Source organism: Capricornis sumatraensis, chromosome 18, assembly GCF_032405125.1.
Source record: "Capricornis sumatraensis isolate serow.1 chromosome 18, serow.2, whole genome shotgun sequence".
Classification (NCBI taxonomy): Eukaryota; Metazoa; Chordata; class Mammalia; order Artiodactyla; family Bovidae; genus Capricornis; species Capricornis sumatraensis.
Genome location: NC_091086.1, coordinates 18,075,951 through 18,101,848, shown reverse-complemented (window position 1 = coordinate 18,101,848; position 25,898 = coordinate 18,075,951).

Sequence of the window (25,898 nt, the reverse complement as noted above, 5' to 3'; positions counted from 1 at the left end):
AAAAACATGAGGGAGGGAGCCACCATGGGGTGCCTACCAAATAGAAAGCAAGAGGTTCCATGAATGGATTAAAAGAAACTCCCAGAAGGTTTCTAACGTTGCAGACCTTGGAGTCTCTTCTAGTGCGCAGCACTGAGCAGTATTATTTGTTACATGGTGCCTTCAGTCCGGTGCAAGGTCTGTCGTCCTGCGTTAGCAGTATGCAACAGGGAACTCAGGCCCTACAGTATGGCTGTCCAGCCCGCAACGTCTAGGGAATGAGATTCTAATCTGGGTAATTCGGACGTGAGTTAATCCTACAGCACAGTGCCCCTGTAAAGTGAGCCACCACATGCTAGCCTGATAGTCTGTCACTCAAACAGCCCCATTCAGGAAGCAGCATACCTGTGTTCCTTGGACTGACCTGGGTGACTGTGTACCTGAGCATTCTTTCCAGGCAAAGAATGACCTGTTGAAGAGTTTGGCCAAGATCCCAAGGTTGTCATAATATTTTTGCTTTTCGTCCTTTTTTTCCCATGGCAAGTAACATTCAAAGTGTTACTGAGACTTTGTTTTGTATTCTTCCCCTTCCTGCATTTTAAAGATTTGGGAAGGATGGGCTGGGGGTGGGGAACCCTCTGATGCACTCAGAAGTGGGTGCTGGCTCTTACTGACCTTCTTCTCTTTGCTCTACATGCTAATTACAAAGCAGCAGAGAGAATCCAGGAGACAACAAGTCAAACTTCAACAAATATTTCTTGGGGGCTTAGTATGTCTCCTGGATATGCTGCTGCTGCTGCTAAGTCGCTTCAGTTGTGTGGACATGAGACCTATTCAATTCTTTTGATCAGTTCAGTTGCACAAGGCTCTAGACTGAGAAGGGCCCAGTGCTTGGTTTAGAGCTCTGCTGTCATTGTAGAATTCTTAAGAATTCTTTGGTATATCTTCTATGCTCACACAAATAGACACGCACAACTGTGATTCGACAGCAGCCCGGTAGCACAGTGAGCAGTGTGCCCAGCAGTTGTCCAAGTCATCCTGTGTGCAGAAGCAGCCTCGGGCACTGGGGTACCATGGACCCACAGGGGTTGGCTGGGCCATGACCTCGACCCAGAGGTACGGCAGTGGCCACAGCAGTGGAAATAGCTGGGTCCCAGGCCCAGGGAAAAGGAGACCCACGGTGGGAGGCCAGCTTGCCCATCGGTCCCTAAAGCCCGACCTTGCCACGCCCGCACAAATATTAGCTCTCCCACATGAGCACTAGGACTGGAACCACAGGCACTTGGGCAGTAAACTTCGAAAGTAAATTATTATAAAACAGAAGCACAAATGAGGGCATCAAAATAGAGCTTCTTATGGAGTTAATTAGAATGCAAAGAGTTTAGAATCACCAGTGTGGAAACTGCTGCCAAACACTGAAGAGAGAATGTCTACAAACTTAGAAAGAGGAATTAATAAAAATATGAGCACACTAAGTAGAAAAACCCTACACTATTTTCATTCGAAGCTTGAGATGAACCGATGATTAACAAAGAAAACAATTTTAAAATTTAAATTTTCTGCTTAATTGAAGGTAAGGCAAAGCATGCATGAATATGTTTTAATCTATATAAAAATTATGAAGGCACTTGTTTCTTGTACAGCCTCTACCAGCTGACAGAAACTATCAGAGGAAACACTAAAAGGCCTTTGAATAAATTTACATATGAAATTAAATTCAGGCTAACATCAACTGCTTTGTAGAGAGTTAAATCTTTTTAGAAAAACTGTTCTACAAGAATTAGTTCTAGATGTGTGAAAATTTTATATACTCTGAAATTATCAGAAATGTAGCCTAATGTCACAGTCTATAACATATTCCTAACTCTAGTAACCCTAGATGCATCAGATTTCTCAAAATTAAAAATCAGAAGTTATTTTCTTTCTATCTTGAATTTGTTAAGAATGACTGACATCACTTTCAAAATTAAAGTATCAATATCATTAAAAGTATAAATTTGATGACCTGAATTTGCAGAAAACCGAGCCAATAAATAATCTTGTGAGCAATCAAGATACTGAATTAATGCATTGCATTTATGTATTCTATGAAATTATGTCATGAAAAATATCTTTTTGTAAACTTTGTGTTATTTCTCATGCATTGACATTACTCTTACTATGTTTCATAATAAAATATTTTTAAGGAAAAATCTTTATGTTTTTGTACCTTAAATAGCATTTTCTCCTGCCTTTTGAACATAGGCTTGACGTTTTCATTTTGCACTGAGATCTGCAAACTATATAGCTGACCATGGATACAACATTGCATTCAAGTCAACAAATGTATATTGATTGACTTGTACGTTGTAGGATTAATCAAGATGAAAAGGTGGGAGATGTATCTTCGAGGAACTTACATTCTATTGTTTCAGGTCAAATAATTTTAATGTATGGTAGAATTGAAGTATCATGTAATGAACAATGAAAGTATTATGAGAATATAGAGGGAGATTAGTCATTTAATTTATGACCTCTTAGGATCTTCAAGTGGCTTTAAGGGACAACTCAAACGTTTCTAAATTTCTTTCTGACTTCCTCAGAAAGCTTAGGCCTGTGTCCCAAGTTTCAGTTTACCAGTATTCCTAGTCAGTTGGCAATTACATGGTTGGTAGTATCAGAAGGAGTAATGCCTTTCTTCTTTAAAGCCCTTCTTCATTACCAGCAGCATGAAGATGAATTGTGGACTGAGTCCACATATGGTCTAGTCCATGCTGCTATGCCTAAGTGTAGTATGTACTATTCAATACTCTTCCATTCAATGTCCTAAGAAGTTTGGAAGGTAAATGACCTCATCTAATTCATGCATCATTCCAGATCTGTCCACTTGCCTTCATTTTGACCTTGAGAGGAGTAATACCTTGTGCTTAAGGAGCCAGATCCCAGCTGCCTTGGCCAGCATCACAAGCCACTTCAGTGACTGCTTACCTAGACCCTGGAATCGCTCCTAGGCACAACCTAACAGCAGCTGGCCACAGACCATACCTCTAGATTCTTGCCTCTTGACTTAGGAGTTTTCTGTTACTGTTGAGACATGAGTTATCTTAGGGCCCACTTGGCATCCATGTATGCACAATGCAGAAAATACATGCGAGTTAATATCCCTTAGGACAGACTTTGACCAATGGGTGTGAACACTAGCAGATAAATTCTTCTCCTTTTGTTCTGATGAATGGACTGTTCAGAGATATAGTTTCATGTGACTCCTCTGGAGACATCCTCTGAGCCCAAGCAATAGTTCCTGAAAGCTATGGGCAGCTCAGAAGAACATTTCTTTGCTTTTGCTTTTTCCTTCTGTGCTAACTTCCTCTCTTTTCTCATCATTGCCTCTTCCCTAGGATTTCACATCTAAGTAAATTATTAGCATGTAAGAATTTGACTCGGGTTTAATTTTCTAGGACATATGGGCTGAGATATTAATATGCTGTAGGTGTATTTCTGACATGAACACTTAGGCAGCAGTATAATCTGGTTAAAAGCATAGATTCAAGCTGGGCAACCTGGGTTCCAATCCCAGCTCCTACATTTAGCACTGGTATGACACTGGGTAAGTCACGGAGTCTGCATTTCATTGCCATTAGCAAAAATGCATATTAGTAGCTACCTCAAAATTTTTATGTGAGATTTATAAGGCACATAGTGAGAGTTATGTGTGTTAAATAATTGAAGGAGAAAAAGAGACAATCATTGAATTTCTTTGCTAAAGAAAACTCCCAATCAAAACAGATCCTATCAGCAGACTTCACCTTTTGACCAAATTGAATTCAAGGAACTCAAGATAGAGGAGCCTTGGGGGATAAAACTTGGAATGACAAGAACTGAAGCTGAGTCTCACCTACTATGCACGGTGATGTAGGAGAGAGCTGACTGTTAAATATTCAGGAATGTTGCGAGTGGCTGTTCAACTGTCGTTAGCTTGAAATTGGCCATGATATCATTTACACTGTGGAAACTGGCAAATGCCACAAATCAGGGCTTCACATTTCTTCTGAATCTCAAAAATGCCATGGAGAGTAAGGGGAAATATTTGTTAAGCTATGAAGTGTTATTACAAAAATTAGCATTAATCTTTGCCTGTCATACTACTAGATAAGGGCTTGGATCTTTGTATTATTTGGCTCCATTCAAATCAAGAGCCCTTGATGCTTCTGGTGACTTCATTTCTGCCTCAAGAAAAGAAAGATGCCTAAAAGACAACAGAGGGCTTAGTAAGAAGTGTTATCCATGATCTCAGTTTTAATCACTTCACATAACATAAATTGTAAATTTGCTCAATTTGTGTCACAGATTTTTCAAAGCACTTAAAGTATTAATTTTATCTCACATTTGTGTATAATGGAGACTTGAACTACAATCAGTTCCTTGCTCTCCATTCCTAACTTCACTCTTTTTCACTCACATTGCCCATGCCTCTTCTTCAGTAGCATTCTCTCCTCCAACATTCTTGTTTCACCCTTCCCCAGCCTCCCACATTGCCAAATTCATTTTTATTTAATGGATTTCTGTCCCCTTATCACTTGGGAACTCTCTTCTAATTTTCAGAATTAAGGGAAGTACCTTTCTACCTATTTTCATTGTAGCCTCCACACGCTTCATCGTATCTATTATTTCTGTATAAGAAAATTCAACTCATTTCCTGGTCTCCCTTACAAGGCTGTGCATTTCTGTTTTATTATGTATCCCCATATTTAGTGCAGTTCTTGGCTCATAGTAGATTTCAAACACTGATAAATTTCTATATGGCCTTAAAAAAATTTTTTCCCCCTAATTCCTACATGAATACTTATATATCCATAGAAGACCAATTTTGCTATAGAACAGCTTACTTGAGTAGAAAATTTGTAAGTGTACCAAGTATAGTTCAGGAACCTACAAGCTAATGTCTAACAGATGTCAGATACATGGATATATTCTAGCATAAATCACTCATTCTGGATTTTCAAACCAAAAAGTGTACATTTCCTTATAGAAACCAAAGGGAAAAGGAGTCTGAGAGCAAAGGAATCATTTCTGAAGTCTCTGATAATATGGAAGGAAACAAGCGTCCTCAGATGTCACCATAACCCTGGATAGACTTGCTTTTATTAGATAGCAAACTGTGATCCTCTGTCCTAGTATATTTCAAGGAATGTTTTAATTAAAATGTGTTCAGCATGTATGAGTTAGCATACTGGAAATGTCATTTTAACAGAAAAACTTTCATATATTTTGTGGCTGTGAACCAAGGAGTCAGTCACAAATGGAAACTACAACCAAAAAGCTATTTTTAGATTGGAAACTTAGAGGTACTCTATTTTGCACTATGAATTTCTCTTCCTCATTGGGCTTTTATCTTTGCATTTCTTTAAGAACTTCTCATTTATTTCAAAATAATCTCCCTTTTCTAGTATCTCCCCTTAACAAAGCAGCACCCTTCTGCCCTTGGAATCTTGTCAATTACATTTTGGATAGAATTAGGATATGTGCTTCTTTATGACCCATTTTCCACCAAAACAGAGAAAATCATGCGCCTCCCTGGATAAAGTAGAAAATCATTAAAATTGGTCCAAGACCATACTACAAAGCTACAGTAATCAAACAAGCAAGGTATTGACACAAAAAAACAGACATGCATCAAAGGAATAGAATAGAGAGCTTAGGAACAAACCCACACATCTACAGCCAATTAATCGCCAATAAAGGAGGCAAGAATACACGATGGGAAGCCGACAGTCTCTTCAGCAAGTGGTGCAGGGGAAGTTAGACAGCCGCATGCAAATCAATGAAGTTAGAACACTCCCTCACACCACACACAGAAATAAACTTAAAATGGCTTAAAGACTGAAATATGAGAAGTGGCACCATAAAATTCTTAGAAGAGAGCATAGGCAAAACATTCTCTGACATAAATTGTACCCATGTTTCCTAGGTCAGTCTCATAAGGCAACAGAAATAAAAGTAAAAACAAATGGGACCTAATTAAACTTAAAAGCCTTTGCACATCAGAGAAAAACATGAAACAAAAAGACAACCTGCAGATTGGGAGAAAATATTTGCAAGCAATGCAACTGATGAGAGCTTAATTTCCAAAATATACGAACAGCTCATACAACTCAACAGCAACAACAACAAAAAATTGAAAAATGGGCAAAAAACCTTTGAGTTCTTTTAGTCATTTCTCCTGATAAGAACCATGTATAAGAGAAAAATCTTCATCTGTCTTATTCACATCCCTAGAGGCAAAAAAACAGGTAGCAGCACAATAAATATAAATGGATGGCTCAGCCAAGGCACTGCAGCCAAATGATCACCTGTCTTTACACAGAGGCAGAAGCAAACGCCACAGCTTCACCAGGCTACACTCATTCCAGCAAAGGGCACCCCTGTGTACTTGCAGGAACCTACTATGTTCTAAAATGCCCACCGTGCATCCAGGGATTAAGAACAACTGTAGAAGTGAGCAGATCAGAGGCTCAAAGGCACAGAAAACTCCCAACAATATACCAGGTAGAGCTCTTGCTTTGGGTTTGCAAACTATTCTTAGAAACCTTACATGGAGTCAAGATTCAGAATATTCACAAATTCCACTCAATTTCATAAATGTGCTATACTTTTGAACATACCTTTGATTGAGATGGAGAAGTTTATCCAAGAAGCACTCCTTCTTTAAAAAGTGAGTAATTCACATTTCTTGGGAGATACAGTAACTGAAAGAATCAGAAGGAGGAAGGTTTGACAGTGACATCTAGAATACCTCTTTCATATTACCTAACACATTCTGATTAGCATCATTACTCCCAATTTCAGAAAACTGAGATGAAGAGCCATGTAGAATTAGATTTAAAACTCAGTTTCTCAGCTGGGATGGGATGGGATGGTCTTCAACTCTGTCTACAGAGCCCTTTCTTCTGCATCATAAAACCCCTCATGAGGCTCTTTAATAGCAGCAATAAAGGGATCAAGAGTACGACACTACCAATTGTATCACTGGTCCCTTGGCTTTTGACTCAGTTGCAATATACACTACGCAATAAATGGTCCAAGGGCCCCATCACTATTAATTTATGCCACTCTTTAATGGGCTTTTGGCCAAAACTTGTCACCTCAATGTTTCAAAAGTACTATGAAGACAAATTCAATGTTTATACTGGTGTACTCTTTATCATAAGAATCCTAAATTTGGCCCCCTATTCTAATTTATATTACTTCAATTTTTTGTAAAGTTTTTATGTTTGTTACCATATCACTATGTTCATTTTTGCTATAAGCCACCTCAAAGCCATTGTGAAATAAAGGTAAGTATAAAGAAATAAATTACACTTACTGTAATAGATGACAAAAATAGTCATAAATTTTCATGCTTCTTTATATCCATGGCTTTTGCCATAGAACATAACTCCTCCCAGAAAGAGAATCTATTTCCCTACTCCTTAAATCTAGACCGACTTTGTGATTTGCTTTAGACAATAGAATATGACAGAAATGATAGTGTGCCAGTTCTGAGCCTAGGCCTCCACCCCTTGCACGCTTTTCTCCCTCTTGGGTCCTTGAGGCAACCATGGTAGACAAACCCATATTAAGATGAGAGACCACTTGGGACCACTGATTCCATCTTCCTAGTGAAAAACCAGCCATCCTCCAGAAGCAGAGACACCTGGGTGCTCTGTCATGAACTCCAGATTCATAAAGGAGCCCAGCTAAAACTAGTAGAACTAGACAGCTAATTCCAGCCTAAGTAAGCAAAATAAATCGTTGTTTTCTTAACTAAGGAAGCAATGGCTACCTGATGCACCTATAATTATAATTGCCATGCCTATGCACTCATACCGTAAGAGGTGACTTACTTACATAATCTCAGCCATTTTGAGCTGGGCACTGTCCTTGTTTTATAGCCGATCCTTATACAGGTTTAGTGACTGGCCTTTCCTCTTCCATAGTGTAAAGTAGATCAACCTATTGGATTATCATAACAGGAAATGTTAGTTAGAACTCCTTAGCCATGCACTATTTCACTTGTATACTTTCCCATTTGGCCTCCAATTGAACAGACTGAAAAATGAAGCTTGAAAATCATTTGCAAATTTTTCACATTTTTGCTTAAAGGTTAAACCTTAGATCATTGAAAGGGATGAAGTCAAATTATATGGAAGAACCATCTTATCAGAAAGATTTTTCCCAAGTCCGAGAGGTTTTAAGAAAGTTCTGAGAAAGCCAGTCCTCTCTGAAGGATCCAGCCCATCCCCAAGTTGCCTGACATCCCTGAAGGTTACTCTGTAGAGCACTCCTCAGGGGGCTTTTGAGACTACAAATTACTCATTTGGAAGTTTATGGGCTGACACATCTTGAGAACGTATTTGAAGGAACACAAATGAACGTTCTATTTTCTGACTACAAAACTCAGTACCAAGTCATGAGCCAAATTCTGTTCATTCTATTGGTCTTTGTCCATCAAGCATCCCTTCCCAATGCATGGACAAAAATCAGCCCCCAATGTCAGAATGTAAAGATTCCAGGAGATAGGAAAAACAACAACAACAACAACAACCAACCCAACGTCCTTTCAGGCTGCCTCTGCAATCTGTAACCTTTGAGAGTCAAGATCTCTTCCAGTAAAAGAGATAGCATAGGCATTCCAGTGGTTGGATGAACGTTGTATTATGTAAGGATGAAATAAAGAACAAAAGGCTGCTCAGTTATCCCGGCTGTGCTCAGATGGGCAAATACAAATTTATAAACTAAAATTAGAGCACTTAAAATTTTTTCTACTTGATACCTTCAAAAAACAAGATGCACTGAATTTTTCTCACTTTCATCTTGCTTCTAGTTTGCATTTCATTTTGTTGTTCTTGAGTATTTTATACTCTATCAATCCCTTCCTTGCCCAAGGACTGTGTGTGTCTGAGTGGACATCGGGGCAATGAGCTTTGGGGACAATGGAGGCAAGGGTGGATGTACCCAGATAATAAGAAGGGGACAAATCTGTAAAGTCAAGGAGAACTAAAGACTGTTCAATAATAAAAACTATACACACATGCAATTGAGCAAAAATCAAAAATATAATAGGTCACATTAAATTTGACAGTCACAAATTTTCCAGAGAGCCCTCCTTAGACCTCAGTTCCTACAATGACAGTTCTAACTCAATTCATTAACTCAAAGCCCTACAGGATTGGCCCTCTGCCAACCAACACTCCTTATCATATTTACTTTCTGGTGTTGAATTCTTGCACCTTGTCTATGAGACTAACCTTCAGACATTTCACTAGTAGTTATTAGGCTAAGAGTCAATCAATCTCCTTTGCAGAAACTTTAACTTTGAAATGAGGTTCACACTGGTTGGATGCAACTGTGGGGCTTTTGAATGACTGGGTCAGGAAGGCAGATAGGTCTGAAAGTTCAAGTGGGAGATGGTACTCAAAAATTGACAAAGGGAGACGTGAAAAATTAGCCTCCTGGTTCTGCATCTTACAGACTTCTTGTGTGGTCTCTTAAAAGATTACCATTCTCAGGATTTTTAATGTTGAGAAATGTTCCATCATTTTACTGAAATAGTTATGAAAAAAGACAAGCACTGAACATATGTAGGTAGCTTTAGAACTACACTGAAATCCAAAGAAATGTTAAGTTACAAAACTTTATCAATTTAAAATCAGTGAAAATAATTTGAAGAAAAGGGTGATTTTGTTTTTGCTGAAATGAAATAATCCAGATTGTATTTAAGGATAGAAAGATGCATTTATGTGCTTAGTGCCTCTTCCTTTTTTTACTGGATTCTTCTGCTTTGGATAAGCTATTGCTTGACTCATTATTCTTACTTTGGTAAAAAATATTTAGTCATCAGTATATTAGATTGACCAGTCATTTAAAACTCTGCCACAGGTAATACTCTGTAATGACCTATATGGAAAAATAATCCAAAGAAGAGTGAATATAAGTGCATGCATGACTGATTTACTTTGCTGTACTGCAAAAGGTAACAGCATTATAAATGAACTATATTCAAATAAAACTCAAAAGAAAAAAAAAAAAAAAAAACACGGCCAAAATGAAACACAGTGGGAAAAAGTTAAATTCCATGTAATAAGTTTTCCAAGTGTTTTTATAACTTCCCATATGTCTACTTATGACCCACTCCATGTCCATGAATAAAAAGATGGGTGCCACCATCACGCTGGCCAGCAGCACCATCATGGTGTTGACTGTTAAGATTGAGGTCTTTTTGAGCTGGGCTTTCCGAGGTTGCTCTTTCTTGAGTGTTTACTTTTTGGAAACAAATGCAAATTCATATATGGAAACTGAGTAACAACACTCAGGTACAAGGTAACAGATCAATGTCCAGAATTGCTTACAGTAACTTGTATGACAACACAAAACTAAAATTATCACAGAAAACTATACCTTGGCGAACACATTCCATGCTTGTAAAACATCTTCCTAGTATACTGTTTTGCCTGGGACAAGCTGGCCTTGCTAATAGATTACTTATCAAAGCATCATGAATAACTTTGGGGACTTAGAAAGGTGGTGCCGCAAACTTACTCCTACAGTGGGACTTGAGAAGGACTAGATATACAAAGACATCTGATAATTGAAGGTAAGGTTTAAGAACAGCTCCTAATTTTTAATTTATTTTTCTGCCTTAGAAAGCACAAACTGAAAAGTTTAAAATGTTCTTACTTTTTAAGAACATTAGCATTTTTATTTAACATATCTGAAAACTAACCTTCAAAGGCTAGAGTTTGTTTCTGGTTTATTCGCCTGATCAAGTCAGAGGCTGCTCCCTCATGCCATTTTAGTGTCTCTTGTTGGGGGGGAGGTGTGGGGGGAAAAGTCAAACCCTTTCTTTTACACAGAAATGAGCAACGAACAAAATTAAGGAAGAACACTGTATGTCCCCTTTTAAAAGTTAACCTAAAACCCAAAGATTATTTTAAGTTCTATTAGATAGAGATCATCATCCAAGGGATAGACTTGTCCACAAGGGTGTTAATTTTTCTTTATGAAGTACATTATTTTACCTGTGGCTTCATGAATCCCCCCCCCCCACATAAAGATGTCCCACCTGTACAATTATCCCACGCACATATACATCTTCCCCACACCTTGCAGTAATTTAAGTACCAGTCTCCTCCAATGTCCTGTTTCTTCCATAACAGAATATGCAGACTTGGTAGCCCTGGGACTTTGTTTTCTACCACTAGGTTGAAATAATTCTGGCAACTGGGACCCCAGAGATTTCACCATCTGATTGCCTTAAGATCACCGGCCAACTTAATGGGTTCAGAGGATTATTGCAATCTTGGGGAAAACATTTTAGAACAAGTCATTATTACTTACAGAAATAGCTTTAAAACTTTCCCAATATACAACTCTACTTAAAATATTACGTAGTGACCTATATAATTTGTTTGTATGCTTATTTAAATGCCTAACAATTTATATTCAAGGAGTAAATCATCTGGATTGCTTTTTAGAAACATATATTCTTCATTCTACAAAGAGCCACCGCGCCCCCCCCACCCCACCTCCAGTCTATTTTTCGACTTTTTTGAGGCAGAGGCAGCTCCTTTTCCTCGACTATCCTTTCTCCTTAATAATATGATGGGTAGCAGGCACATGACTGTCCTGATAAAGATGTTTCCCAGCCTCCCTTGAAGCCATGTGTGGTCCGTGATTAAGCTCTGGTTAATGTGGTACCCCACTCCAGTACTCTTGCCTGGAAAATCCCACAGATGGAGGAGCTTGGTAGGCTGCAGTCCATGGGGTCACTAAGAGTCAGACTCGACTGAGTGACTTCACTTTCACTTTTCACTTTCATGCGCTGGAGAAGGAAATGGCAACCCACTCCATTGTTCTTGCCTGGAGAGTCCCGGGGACGGGCAGCCTGGTGGGACTTAGCAGCAGCAGCAGCAGCAGCAGCAATGGGAAGTAAGTGAAAGTGTCAGAGAGCAGCTTCTGGGAAAGTTACATGAGATTTGGGTGACATATGGCCTCTGCCTCTCTTTCATTACTTCACCCCTCCTGATACCTAGAAGTAGATACCACTTTGACCATGAACATGAGGTCATACCATACAGGAAACAGCCCAGAGAACTGTTTAAGGACTTCCAGGAGCCCAGTCACCCCACCAGCTCTGCAATGCTTTTGTCTACACTCACCTGAGAGATATCTCCTATTTCTTGACCTCTTTTGTTAAGTTTTTATAATGTTGGATTTCACTGTAACATGCACATAAACCCAAAGTTACAGAACGCAGTTTGGTATGAATCATATGGCTAAGTCGCCAGCTTACAGCACTAATATGGCACAGATATGTAAAGTACAAGAGACATGAGGTCTCCCCGTGAATAATATAGAATTCCGAAGGCTTGCACGTTAAGTCTAGGGTGATCATTTCTATCACTAACAGGGAGAAGAATCATGTTCTGAATCCACACAGGATGGAGTGAGGAAAGGTCATCAGCTTGCATAAATGCCTGAAGGTCAAATGTCAAGAGTTGTTTGAACAGCTTGGTGGGCTAAAATGAGGTAATCCAGACCCACAGACTCTTGGGAATAAGCTGAGCGGTTGAAAGAGAATCCCAGACAGAAGGGACTTTGAGAAGGTACATGGGCCAGGCCGACACCAGCCCAGCTCCCGTTCTCTGGGGCTGACGCAACCTGCCCTACTCCGCCCTAACCTCTGACCTTCTGTACAGCCCCACACAGAGGAAAGCCCTGGGCAACTGCACTCTTGTTCCTTTACCAGCCTGGCTGCAAAAATAACCCCCAGCTGCTCCAAGAGTGCCAGAGGGCATGGGGCCGGGCCCGACCCCACACTTGGAGTTTGGAGAGGGAAGGGCAGCCCACTCAGGCAAGCATCAGATGCCTGAAGCTCCCTCTTCCTTGCCCGAGTGTGGCAGCTGCCACAAGAAAGGAAAGGACCCTGAGAATGCTCAGTCACACGTGCTCGGTAAGCACGCAGGAATGGCAGCAGAGGTGGCAGCCATTCCTGGGTGCCCGGGCTCCATTCAACAGCCAGTGAAAAGGCCAGGGGCACAGAGCTAAAAAAGCCCATGGAAAGCCCCCACCCCTGGCGAGTCCGGGTGACACTGAACAGCTCCGGTCTCTCCCAGCATCAACACCAGGAAGGGACAGCTGGTGTGACCCGGGCATGATAACAAGAAACCAGGCTGAAACCAAAGCAGCAGGAAGTGAAGCCCAGCTGTGTCAAGGAGGCGAGGAAGCCACGTGGTCCCTGGGGAGAACAGGGTGGGGCAGGAAGGACTAAGCCGGGGTCCAGATAAACCGGGAAAGACAGAGGTTTTTAAAGCTCTGTGCTATTTCAAGGTAAAGGGAGTTTATTCAGAGTGGCTGAGCCAAGCCTCTGCTTCATCACATTCTTAATGGGACTCAGACATCGTCTCTGAAGGGATGACACACTTGGATGCTCTGGGGCCCCTTGTTAACATGGCAGACTTCCTCCATTTCATTCCCCTAGATTCTCGTGCTAAGGCAAAGACTTCTAGTGCAGACAACCCTTTTCAGTTAGCCTGACAATCCTCCACTCATTCATCTGTACACAGGCTCTATGAAAGTGACCAGAGGGTCTCTGCCCAGTAGGCAGAATTGTATCCTAGAGCACGCAGATTGAAATGCAAGGCCTCCAGCAAAGGACTGGCAGACTGCCCAACCTGGGTGGCCTGTGTCAGCTTGATAATTCCTCCAAAGCACCACGCTATCATGGTAGAGCAAGGACTGGGGTGGTGATGCTGATGATGCAAAATGCTGTTAAGCTTGACTCACCCACTTTTTTGATGAATTGAGGATCTAGAGACTTCCGTTCTTTCTCTCTCCCCTCTCCATTCCCTTTAGTCAGCTCATAGCTTTCAAGCACCATACCACCTGAAAGCATTCTCTTAGATTCTCTCCAACAAATATAGTCAAGGAATCCTTTATTCAACGTTATTGAGTATTAGTTCCTATCCTATCATTGGACTTGTCTCTGCCTACTCCTTACCCCAAACTAACCTCTCAGATTTTCTGAAATTAAATCAGCAAGTATGTGTTGAGTTCATATCAAAAGTATCATGAGTATAACGGGATGAACATACGTAAGGAGCTCAAATTCTATATGGGGAAGGTACATAGACATGGAGGGGCTTCCCAGATGGCTCGTGGTAAAGAATCCTCCTGCCAATGCAGGAGATGGAGGTTTGATCCCAGCGCTGGGAAGATCCCCTGGAGGCAGACATGCAGAAAGAGAAATCAATGTGAAGAGACATGGGGAGAAGACGGCCATCTACCAGCCAGGAAGAGCAATCTGGAACAGACCCTTCTCTCTCAGTCATCAGATGGAAACAACCCTCCTGACAACCTTGATTTTAGGCTTTTAGGCTTCAGAACTCAGAGACAAGTCTCTAGGTGGTTTTTTTAAGCCACCTAATCTGAGGTACTTTTCTGAGGGAAAAAATACAGCTTGGCACATGGGTAAGACCTGAGTAAGCACAGGACAATGAGGAAAGCCTTACATGTTGGTGAAACAGCACAAACAAAATAACCAATCGGAATGCCACACGCAGTGTGAGACAATCACTTTACCTGAAGCAAAACATTCATGAGGAGGCTGGTAAAACATATCTTGTAAGGGCCTTTGTGTCAGCTCGTAAGAGGCTGTGGTCTCCATTAAGGCATTTGAAATGTGTTCTGCAGGCAGAGGTAAACTTCGACGGCATTTCATCCGGAGCCGTGTGAAACAGAGGTGGGGATGTGTTAGGAAGATGGTGAGCAAGATAGACTGGACAAAGGAGCCTGGAAGAAGTTTGCTCAGTTATGAGTGGTTCACAAACTCGGCTGCAAATTAGAATCACCTGGTGTGATGGGCCGACTGATGACTTCCAAGGATCGTCATGGCTTATCCGGAAAACCTGATATAGCCAAAGAGACTTTACCACTGTGCTTTAGGATCTTGAGAAGAAGAGATGACACTGGATTACGCAGATGGACCCTAAATGTAATCACCAGTATCTTTGTTGTAGAGGAAGCAGAGGGAAACTTGGCTTACAGCAGAGAAGGTGATGTGGTAACAGAAAGAGGGAGAGACGGGAACAGAGAGAAAGAAGGCCTCGAGACGGGCCAAGGCTCTCAGCAGATTGAATCAAGCCCACCTGCGTTGGAGGGCCACCTTCTTCATCAGTCTAGATTAGACTCCAATGCTAATTTCTTCCAGAAACGTCCTTACAGACACCCCTTAGAAATAATGTTTTCCCAGCTCTCTGGGGATCGCTTAGTCAAGGTGACACATGAACTAGCCATTCTGAGGAGAAATCATCAGAGCAGCCGCAGGAGACTCCACATCACAACGGAAAAACCTAGTGTGTTGGGGGTGGGGGAGGCGAGCCCCAAAGGGAGGGGGAGAACACAGAGTCACATGACGCACAAAGGGCGGAGAGAAGGGCGCCTAAGAAGCGCTGGCAGATCAGAGGCCAGTCCTGACCTCTGAGAACAGTTTCCAGAGGGGGGACGAGTTGGGGGTGGGTCATAAATCAGGTTACAGGAGGAAGTGTGTGGAGAGGATGTGGAAGCAGCTTAGGGGCTAGCTTTGGGAGCTCCAGCAATGAAATCAAGTAGAGGAAAAGAGTGCGAGCCTAGCCAACTAGACAGAGCTAACTTAGCAAAATGGACATTGGCGTCAGACTGACCTGACACACCCCTACCCCCACCACCTCCTAAAGTTTGCATTAAACCAATTGTTTAATTTTGCACAAACTCAGTTGCCTTGTTTGCAAAATAGCTGTAAACAATACCAACACAAATAACACCAACACCAAAGTATTGTGAGGATCAAATGAAAGAGAAGAGGTAAGTTGCCTATTTTAACCGGCTGGTATATAGTAAGTGCCTAGAAGTCAAGGCAGAAACATACAAGAGTTTTGGAATCCCACTTTCCAATCAACAGGGTTGACAGGCAAAATACAGGTTTCACAGTTAAATTTTAACTTCAAAACAGAAATAGTATTAGATATGTGTATCCTAAATATCGCATGGCCATACTTATACTAAAAAAACTTATCTTTTTAAAATGAATTTTCCATTGCTGATGTTAACAAATTATCACAAACTAAGTGACACCAATTTATTATCTTACTGATATAGCTCTCACTGCGCTAAAATCCAGGTGTCGGGGGCTACGTTCCTGCTGAAAGCTCTAGGGGACAACTTATTCTTTTACCTGTTCCAGCTCCTGAGGCCACCCGCACACCCAGCCTTCTTCCACCCTCTTGAAAGGCAGAGATGTTGCAGCCTTTGACTCACCGTCCTTAATCACATCTCCCTGATGGCAGCTGGTGAAGGTTCTCCCCTTTGAAGGACACACTTGATTAGATTGAATCCAGCTGCCAAAGCCAGGAGACTCTCCCCATTTCCAGGACCATTAGCTTAATCACATCTGAAAGTGCTTTCGCCATATAAGGTAACACAGTCACAGGTTCCAGGGGCTAGGAGAGGAACATCTTTGGTGGCACATTATTCTGCCTACTCCGCTGTTAATCTGGGGTTTCCCTGGTGGCTCAGCAGTCAAGAACTGCCCACCAGTACAGGAGAAGCAGGTACGATCCCTGGGTTGGGAAGGTCCCCTAGAGTAGGAAATGGCAACCCACCCCAGTATTCTTGGCTGGAAAATTCCATGGACAGAGGAGCCTGGCAGGCTACAGTCCATGGGGTCTCAAAGAGTCAGACACTACTGAGCATACACACACACCCCCCCACACACTCATACACCACTGTTAATCTAAAGTCCTAATTCAACTAGGTGACCTCTCCTTGCTTGCGAAATCTGGTGATTGTGAACCCACCTATAAACATGATTTGATTAATTGGCAGGAAAAATGCTAGTTTCCCCTGCCCTGGAGCCCCAGCTACACATTGTGTTACTTCCTCTTTCCATTCCACAATTCCCCCATATGTATCTCCCTCCAGGCTGTATGATGTGAACGTGTTTGCGTTCAAAGTTTTATGAAAAAGATCTGTAGCTGTTTGAAGAGAAGAAAAACTGTGCGGAGAGAAATTCTACTTTCTTGACTTCCATTATAAAATGAAATTTAGGCTTATGTCATAAGAATTAGTAGGAATAACAGAAACAATTTTAGGTATTTTGGGCAATAGAAGGAATTTAACACAAGGAACCCAAGACTGTGGTGCTGGGAGGGATTGGGGGCAGGAGGAGAAGGGGACGACAGAGGATGAGATGGCTGGATGGCATCACCGCCTCGAAGGACGTGAGTTTGAGTGAACTCCAGGAGTTAGTGATGGACAGGGAGGCCTGGCGTGCGTGGGATCGCAAAGAGTCAGACACCACTGAGCGACTGAACTGAACTGAACTCAAGGAACTGGATGCACACAAAGCTCCTGGAAGGTCTGGAGGAGGGCAGGTCAGGGAAAGCAACAGCTTTTAAGTTTGCTGCTAGCTTTAGAGACAGGAAGCTTCAGGGACTTCAGGAAACGGCTGGCGATGATTTCCTCTGCTTCCAGCGCTCACTGAGGCGGATGATTCAAAGGGAAATGTCTGGGATCTAATACAAACTCTGATATCTGTTGAACCCCTCACGTCTGCTCACTTCTGACAGAGGAGCAATAGCATAACTTCAACCTCTCCTCCCCCTTCCAAGTCCCGTGCAATTACCTCTGGTTGTCAGCATCATCCTAAAATCTCTTTTGGCAAGGGATGCTGGGAAATGTAGTTCCCAGACTTCCAACCTTAACACTTGGAAGGAATTGCATAACAGACAAGCTGGCCTATCCAGCTAAAGAAACACTCCCAAAGAATCGAAGAGGGAAAATTTTTGCCAAAGGAAAAGGGAAAATAATCCCTGGTGCTCAGGTTCCTGGTTATTGCAAAATACCAAAATCCCTGTGTTTTGTATCTATCTGTAACTTTTATTTTAAAACGATACTTTGGAAATTTGCTGTGGGCTTACCCTGGCCCTAGGCTTTGGTCTTAGGATTTGGCCCTAGGATTTCACTGTCTACAAACTCTTGGCCACCAGAATTTTGCTTTCTGGTCTAAGATGGCAATATGTGAAAAGAAGAGTCTTAGTAAATACGTTTGTTTCCAGGGCTAATTCGTGAACCATAAGATATGACAATTTTATTATCTATTGCTGTGGCACAAAGTACCCTCTAAAACTTAGTGCTTTAGAACAAAAGTTCTCCTTTTTTCAGAATTATCTGCTGGGCTCTTCCGCCCCTGTGGTGTCCACTCATTCAGGGCCACTCATTCAGCTACGTTCAGTTGGCTAGGCTGGAAGACCTAAGAGAGCTTCTCGGTGCCCCTCAGGGGGCCTAACTCAGGCTTCCCCATAACTCAGTCGCATATGGTCAGACTCTGACTGCCCAGAAGGAGGAAGTGGAAGCTTCCAGACTTCTAACAGCCTGGGCATGAAAGACCTAGAATATTGCCTCCATTATATCCTATGGCTCAAGGAAAGGCACAGTGTTCTGATTCAAGCAGAGGAGAAATGCGCTCTACCTCTCAAAGGATAGAAAGCTTGTGCATACAGAGAGGGAAGGAATTAATCAGAGCCAGTCCCCCATGGATACCTAGGGAAGACTGAATGTGTTTAAGACACTGCCTTTGAACAATACACAGGTTAGGGACAGTGACCTCTAACTGGGTTGCTGCTGCTGTTGCTGCTGCTAAGTCACTTCTGTCGTGTCCAACTCTGTGCGACCCCACAGACGGCAGCCCACCAGGCTCCCCCATCCCTGGGATTCTCCAGGCAAGAATACTGGGGTGGGTTGCCATTTCCTAGTACAAGATAAATGTATAACTTTATCCTGACCCAGATCATGTAGTACTGCAATATTTAGTGAAGGAAATCCTTGTAGAAGTGCACCCACATGGTTTAAACCCATGTTGTTCAAGGGTCAACTGTAAGTACACATTTTGTGTATATTACACATTATATAGTAGTGTGTATATTTATATATAGTATACAGGCTTCCCAGGCGGCTCAGTGGTAAAGAATCCACCTGCCAAAGCAGGAGACTCGAGTTTGATCCCTGGGTCAGGAAGATCCCCTGGAGATGGCAACCCACTCCAGTACTTTTGCCTGGGAAATACCATGGACACAGGACCTAGGTGGGCTACAGTCCATGGGGTCAAAGAGTCTCACATGACTTAGCAACTAAATAACAAAAACATATAGTATACACATATACTACTGCCAATCTATTTGTTAAATATTAATAAAGTTTAATGTATTTTTAAAACTTTAGTAAGTGTAGCTTATGAACAGAAGATCGTGTATTATTTTTTTACACTCCGCTGTGAAGATCACAGATCTTCCTTCTGTCTTGGGTTTTCTCATTAAGTGCCTACCCTTGCAAAGCCCCTTCTACTACCCTTAAGGTGACACTGAGAATTTGCTCCCTCTTTTTATCCTCTTCTTCTTACCTAGATATATCAAATATCAGACAGAATCCAGCCTTGTTCCACACTTCACAGCAGATGGCTAAGAATTTATGAACTCAAGCATTGTGAAATATTAAGGCTTATAGTTGGGTAAAGCAGATTTGCTCTTCTTTTATAAATGTCATTACATTTTTAGGCCCCCAATGTTTGTATAAATATATATGGGTACTTGGGCACCCTCATCCCTCTGGAAAAAAAAAAAACATTTGGGGATTAAGCATTGATTAGAATTATGTTCTCTCAACAGAGTAGAAGCCTGAGAATACCCTCAGCTTATAGGAGGCAGGTGGGTGCCTTATCATCTCTGTCTCCAGAGTTCTAGCACAGGGGCTAGCAAACAGTAGGTGCTTAATAGATGTTTGTTACACTAATGACTGACCCCTTACCTCTAGCCATCTTGTACCTACTGCCTTTTTTCGTGTATGAATGGAAATGTACACTTTGGTTTGTAAGTAGTTACCAAGAAACTCGGAAACACACAAACAGATGCATTTCATAATACAAAAACCAAACTCTAATCATCACAGAAAATGTCAGATAGAAGGAAAAATAAATTGGATATTGTAGTTGTGAGTGCTCTATCCTTTTAGTTTTGAGTACAAATTAATTTCCTTCTAATCTTTAGGGGAAAACAATGTGTGGAATCAGAAGTGGAGACTCGAGGCAGAAGCAAGGGTGGAGGATGGTAAACGGCCCCTTGTGATCTGCAGCTCCTGTCTCAGCCAGGATCGGCTCCAAACAGGCCTCGTTGGGAGAGAAGATGCAGTAGGAGGCCAGCTTCCTTGTTAATCAGACACAAAGCTGCTGTGTGCGCAACCCTGAGGTCCAGGCTGCTGAAGGCGCTGATAGCTGAGGCAGAAGCACGGGAGAGTCTGATAACGGGGCCTCTGGCGGGCCGTTCTCGTGCTTCTGGCTGCCAGAGGTCATGCCTGGCTCAGGGACCTGATTCATGGCCTGGAGGTGGAGGGAGCGGGGTGGGGCTTTCCCTTTCTCAGCTTGTCTATAATTTACCCTGGTTTTCTGTCTGGCTCCCCTCCGCTTCAGAAGGGAGACTGGAGGGCTTGCCTACACTACACGACAGAGTCCTAGGGAACTTTCTCAGTCGGTATTTCGAAATAAGCACTGGAGGCAGCCTGTCAGGCAAGTGCTGAGAAGCAAGAAATATGTGCAGGGGTGTGTGTGGGTGGGGGGTTGGAAGGGAACCTGGGCTCTGACTAGATGCCTTTTGTTCCTTTCATTCCAGGCTGCCGTTCCCATTGTTTTGACCAAGACGTTTTTTCTCCCCCAAATGCAAAAGCTGGCGCTGTAGGAACCCACCCCTGGCCCTTTATACAAACAAACCCTGGGCTGCGAGCTACAGCCGGAAGCAAGAGTCCTGCTCCCGCTGAAGGTGCTGACAGCTCACCTCAGGGCTCCCTTCCAGCAGGCAGACGGGGAGCCAGGCTGCTGGGACTCCCGCCACTGGATACAGGGTAGTTACCCTTAGTGAGACCTGAAAATAAAATCAGGATACTCGGTCGGTTACAGAGAAGACCTTTCTTTTAGGTTTTTCAACGCCGGTGCTCCTTAAGCTGGGTCCTGCTCCCCAGTCTCTGGGCCATCCCCCTGACATGAAAAGATTGGGCCAGAGGATGTTCAAACCCCCCTGCTGCTACCACTGCCTCTGATCCCATGACCTTTAGCTGTCAGGACTATGAAGACCAGCAAGGGACTGGAAAAGCCAAAAGACTGGAAAATCCCCAGATAGTTCTTCACCTTGGAATATCAGTACTTGATTTAGAACGCGCATATGCAATTTCATGAAATCACACAATAAAGATCTGACATAGAAGGTTTCCCTGGTTTCTCCACTCCGCCCCTTTAAATCCTGAAGAAGTCTGTTCACCTTTCCAAAGAGATTTAAATACCTGCTTAAGCCTTCCTTAGCTGCTTCCCTGCCCCCATCCGGACTAGTCTTTCCAGTTTCTCTATCTAGTTAGCGCTTCCTCAGACTGGGAGAGGGGGTGATGTTTGGTTTAAGAGCCCTCACTACAGGAAAGGGCTGCAGTTCCTCTTTGCACCCCTCTTTTTTTTAAAAAAAAAATGATTGCACACATACATTTAACAGTACAGTTTTACACAGAATACTAAAAGCACTTTCTTCATATTTTGCAGAAGGCCTTGAAACATATGGACTTTCTATTAATATTCATACCATAGCACAGACAAATCTAACTCCTAAATAGATGCATTACAAGTCATTTAGAGTTTGAAGGCTTAATGGCAAAAATGAAGGGAGAGAAAAGAGTAAGAGTATTTTTATAAAACTGAAGGAAAAATATACTTATGAAATAGTAAATAAAATTAAACATGGTCTTATGCTCCCCGAAGGAGATGATGCCCAATTTGGAGCGGTGACTGCTATGTCCAAATAATCTCCATTTGGAATCTCTGTGATTGCAGAGATGAACTGCAGTTTAAGTTGCATCTTAAGCAGTTCACAGAGAGAGAAAGAGTTATTAACCAGGTTTTGAAACAGCCAACATGATACATAAGAGATCACGCCATCTCTGACTTTGTTCCGTTTACAGTGCTATACGTATAGCCCCATTTTACAGATGGGAATACTGACTCTGAGATAACTAAGTTAATCAAAACTATCAAGGCTCTTTAAAAGGTCAAATGAAGAGTAGAAACCAAGCCTTCTGATTCATAACAATCCCCCCACTCCACAGCACTGTTTAAAATATTGATCATCTTTCTGGAGGAAATGTTGGCCTTCCACGTTCACCTATCCTTGGATTGAAAGAGTGGAAAAATGGAATAAGTAGGGAGAGGTCAGTTCAGAGTTAAAACTCTTCTTAAAGGGATTTGACTCCTCTCTTGCTATGCTCAAAAAGCTGCTTCTGCTTCCAGGATTTTACAGAAACCCATAATCACAAAACCTGTAGCTCTTTTTGTCATGTGTAACTACTTAAAACTGTGAGGGCAGAGTCCAACCCAAGGGTCACCTTTCTGTTATATGAGATGATGAAGCTACAGCATTCACCGGGTATTACAGAGGGCAGGACACCCTCCCCAGTAGTATCACTTTGGTGGTCGTGTTCCTTGCTTTGGCAGTGTCCTTTAGTAGACAGAGAGGTGTGCTACTGAAGCGGGACTTTTTCCTGTTTAATGTGAAAGGGCAAGAAACTTAAACTCATTGGAATATGAATTTGGAAAAGATATTGATATGTTCATTTTTTCCTAATGCAATACTTATGAAAAGATATAATTTCAGTTCTGACTCTGCACAATTCACTGGTGGTTTTATAAGGCAAAGCTCATTTTGATTTGTTTTAAAATTCAGTTAAAAACATTGCTGATGAGTGTTACTGGGGGTTCATGTCAAGGATTTTATATTTTCACAGTTCTGTTTTGTTGAGGTACTGAAAAGGTCTATGAATATTCAGAGTATGAATTTGATCCAAGAAAAAAAGAAAGAAAAAAGAAAAAGATAAAAAAACAAAACACACACAAAAAAACAAAAAGCCTCAAGAATGCAAAAATTTTTTGAAAATCACTAAACAATAGGCTTCTGATGGCCATGATTTAAACAAGATGAACTGCAAAGTTTGTCAGTCCATTTTGGATTGAAAAATAGCAGATCCTTCTTTTTCTAAATTTCCTTAATCATCTCCTTTACAATGGTTTTCTATGCCCAAAGCATACCATTTCATTCTCTAAAAGACCTCTGTCCTGACTTGAACTTTGAACTGACTTGACAAAAGCAGTTTCTGGTTCTGTATTTTAGAGGGTTTGTTGGAAGAGGTTTTCAGGGAGGTCACGTTGAAAAGCCTGAAATGCCCAAGGATATGTGAGGAACTTTTTTCTGCAACACAGATGCACAGAACCCAAACAGCAGAACCAAGAGGGGGATGTGCAAACAGGAGGCTGTGTTCCAGGGACGTCCCTACCTTTAGCTAACTTGCTCATTTTGCTAACACATTTATCTGGTGATGTTGCTTTGGCAAAAACAGTATGGTGGTTTGAGTTCTTTTAGTGTCACTGGTGGTTTTAAATGCCTTTTCCCCCAGTGAAGTAGTTCACACACATTTCTTAGCCACAAAAGAGTTCAACGAAATGCCTTAGAAAATGAACACTTCCTCTAGACTCTTGCCTTTCTTCATCACCACACACATACAAGTTTCCCTTGTGGGAAACTTCCCATTTCTTCTATTCTTCACCCCAGTGGAGCCTGGTTGTTTGGATTTTTATCATCAACTTAATTGCTTCATTTTGGTTAAAGATCATTTAATCACTGAAGATGTCCACTCATCAGAGGCCTATTAAACTTGCAGCTTTTGTTTAACTTTTGTATTTATTTTTAAATTGAAATATTTATGGTACAATATTATGTTAGTTTCAGGTCTACTAAAAGTAACAACTTTTTAATCAGATTTCAAAGGCCTCAGTTTTCTCATCTAAAAAAAATGAAGATGGCAACAGGACCTCCTCACTCAAGGGACTGAGAAAATTATACTCAGAAGATTCCAGCAGACCACTTGCTAGGTGTTCTGTAAGTGTCTGATGCAATTATCCTAACTTCAGACAGGCCTCTTTCTCTCTCTGGACTCGAGTCAGGCTGAGATGGGCATCTGCAGACATCCCTGAGAGGACGTGGGGGAGATCTCGGTGACATGGTTTATGGTTAGCCATCCTTAGGGGGAAGCTTCCAGTCTCCTTCAACTTGTCTTAACTGCAGAAGTGTAAGTTTTCCCTTTCAGAGCAAGGGATAAAAAGGCATCCCAAATCTCTACTTTTCTGCCAATCCCAAGCCTCACACTGAACTGATCTGTGAGGGGAAAACATAAGCTTCCTTCTCCACATTAATTTCAATAGTTGCATTTCAAGTAGCAGACAATAAGCAGGCTTTTCTCTTTCCTTTATAAGGTGGCCAATCTGGGGGAAGGAGAAAGACTCAGGATAAGACTGGCACCAAGGAACAGGGTAAGACCAACTGGTCTCTATTCATGGAAGTACCTGTGCCACCACTATCTCACCAGGTGCAGTGAGTCATAGGCTCCCTCCCTGCCCCTTGTCACTGCGGGAAGGAAGGAAGTAACAGTGGCAGCTCCTGGGATGCTGCACGTGTTTGCAACTTGGAGAGGAATTTCTCATCCCTCCCTTGTTCTTGTCTGCATGCCTACTACTGCTAGGACACCTCTGACACAGTCCACCTGCAACCTCTTCCAAGATCCTCTTCCATGTTGTCCCAGGAGCTGCTTGGTTTTATCTCTTAGGATCTGAAAATATTCTAGCCAAAGGTTTTTTTGAGGGGTCATATTAATGTTCTCATGTTTTTGCCAAGTAGGGGACATAAGGAGGTTATCTGCTCTCGCTCTTTCTCTCTGTCTCAGAAACTCAGCCAGTGCCACATCCACATAGAATTAGGAGTCCTGAGCTCAGAACTCATGCTTTGTCTCCAAGATTATCCAACCTGTAAGAAATACCAGAACTTTCCTGAGATCCCTATCAGCTGGACATTAATCAGCATCTCACCTGAAAGAGGTGGTTTCTACATTAGATTTCACAGAGTAATAGGTGAACTAAACATATCTCCCCTGCCTTGGACAAAATATATTAATTCATACCCTGAGTCACAAAGGTTAATGCTTAAGAGGCAGCTGGCTTGCGTGTGCACTTCACCACCTGTTGGCTACATGACCTGGAGCTCAGGTCTTTACTTTCCAGCACCTCAGTTTTCTCATCTGTAAAACAGAGAGAAGAATCATTTAACTGGCAGGGTTCATGGCAGGCAGACTGCCCAGCAATAGTAAAGACTTTGATGATACAGACTATCAGTGACCCTGGCATGGAGAAGAAGGAGCTTCCAAATTCCAATTCAGCTCAATATTTAGGTTGGTATAAATAAGCCCAGCTTCCCGGGTGGCTCACTGGTAAAGAAGCCACCTGCTAATGCAGGAGACACTTGGATCCCTGGGTCAGGAATATCCCCTGGAGTAGCAAATGACAACCCACTCCAATATCCTTGCCTGGGAAATCCCATAGACAGGGGAGTCAGATGGGCCACAGTTCTTGGAGTTTCAAAGAGTCAGACACGGATGAGTGAGCATGCATGCACAAATAAGCACAACACATTCTTCACTGCACATCTTTGCCCAAGTTTCTGACACCCCTGGTTCTTTTCCCACTGACTTGATACTGGTTTTCTGCCTCTTTCCCTGTCCCCTCCCAGCTCCAACTCCCCAGGTACTTCTGCCCAAGGAGATATCTCCTGTTTCCTTGCTTGTGGGCTTCCCTTGTGGCTCAGCTGGTAAACAATCTGCCTGCAATGCAGGAGACCTGGGTTCCATCCCTGGGTTGGGAAGATCCCCTGGAGAAGGGAAAGGCTACCCATTCCAATATTCTGGGCTGGAGAATTCTGGCCTGGGGTGGCAGAGAGTTGGTCAGGACTGAGTGACTTTCACTT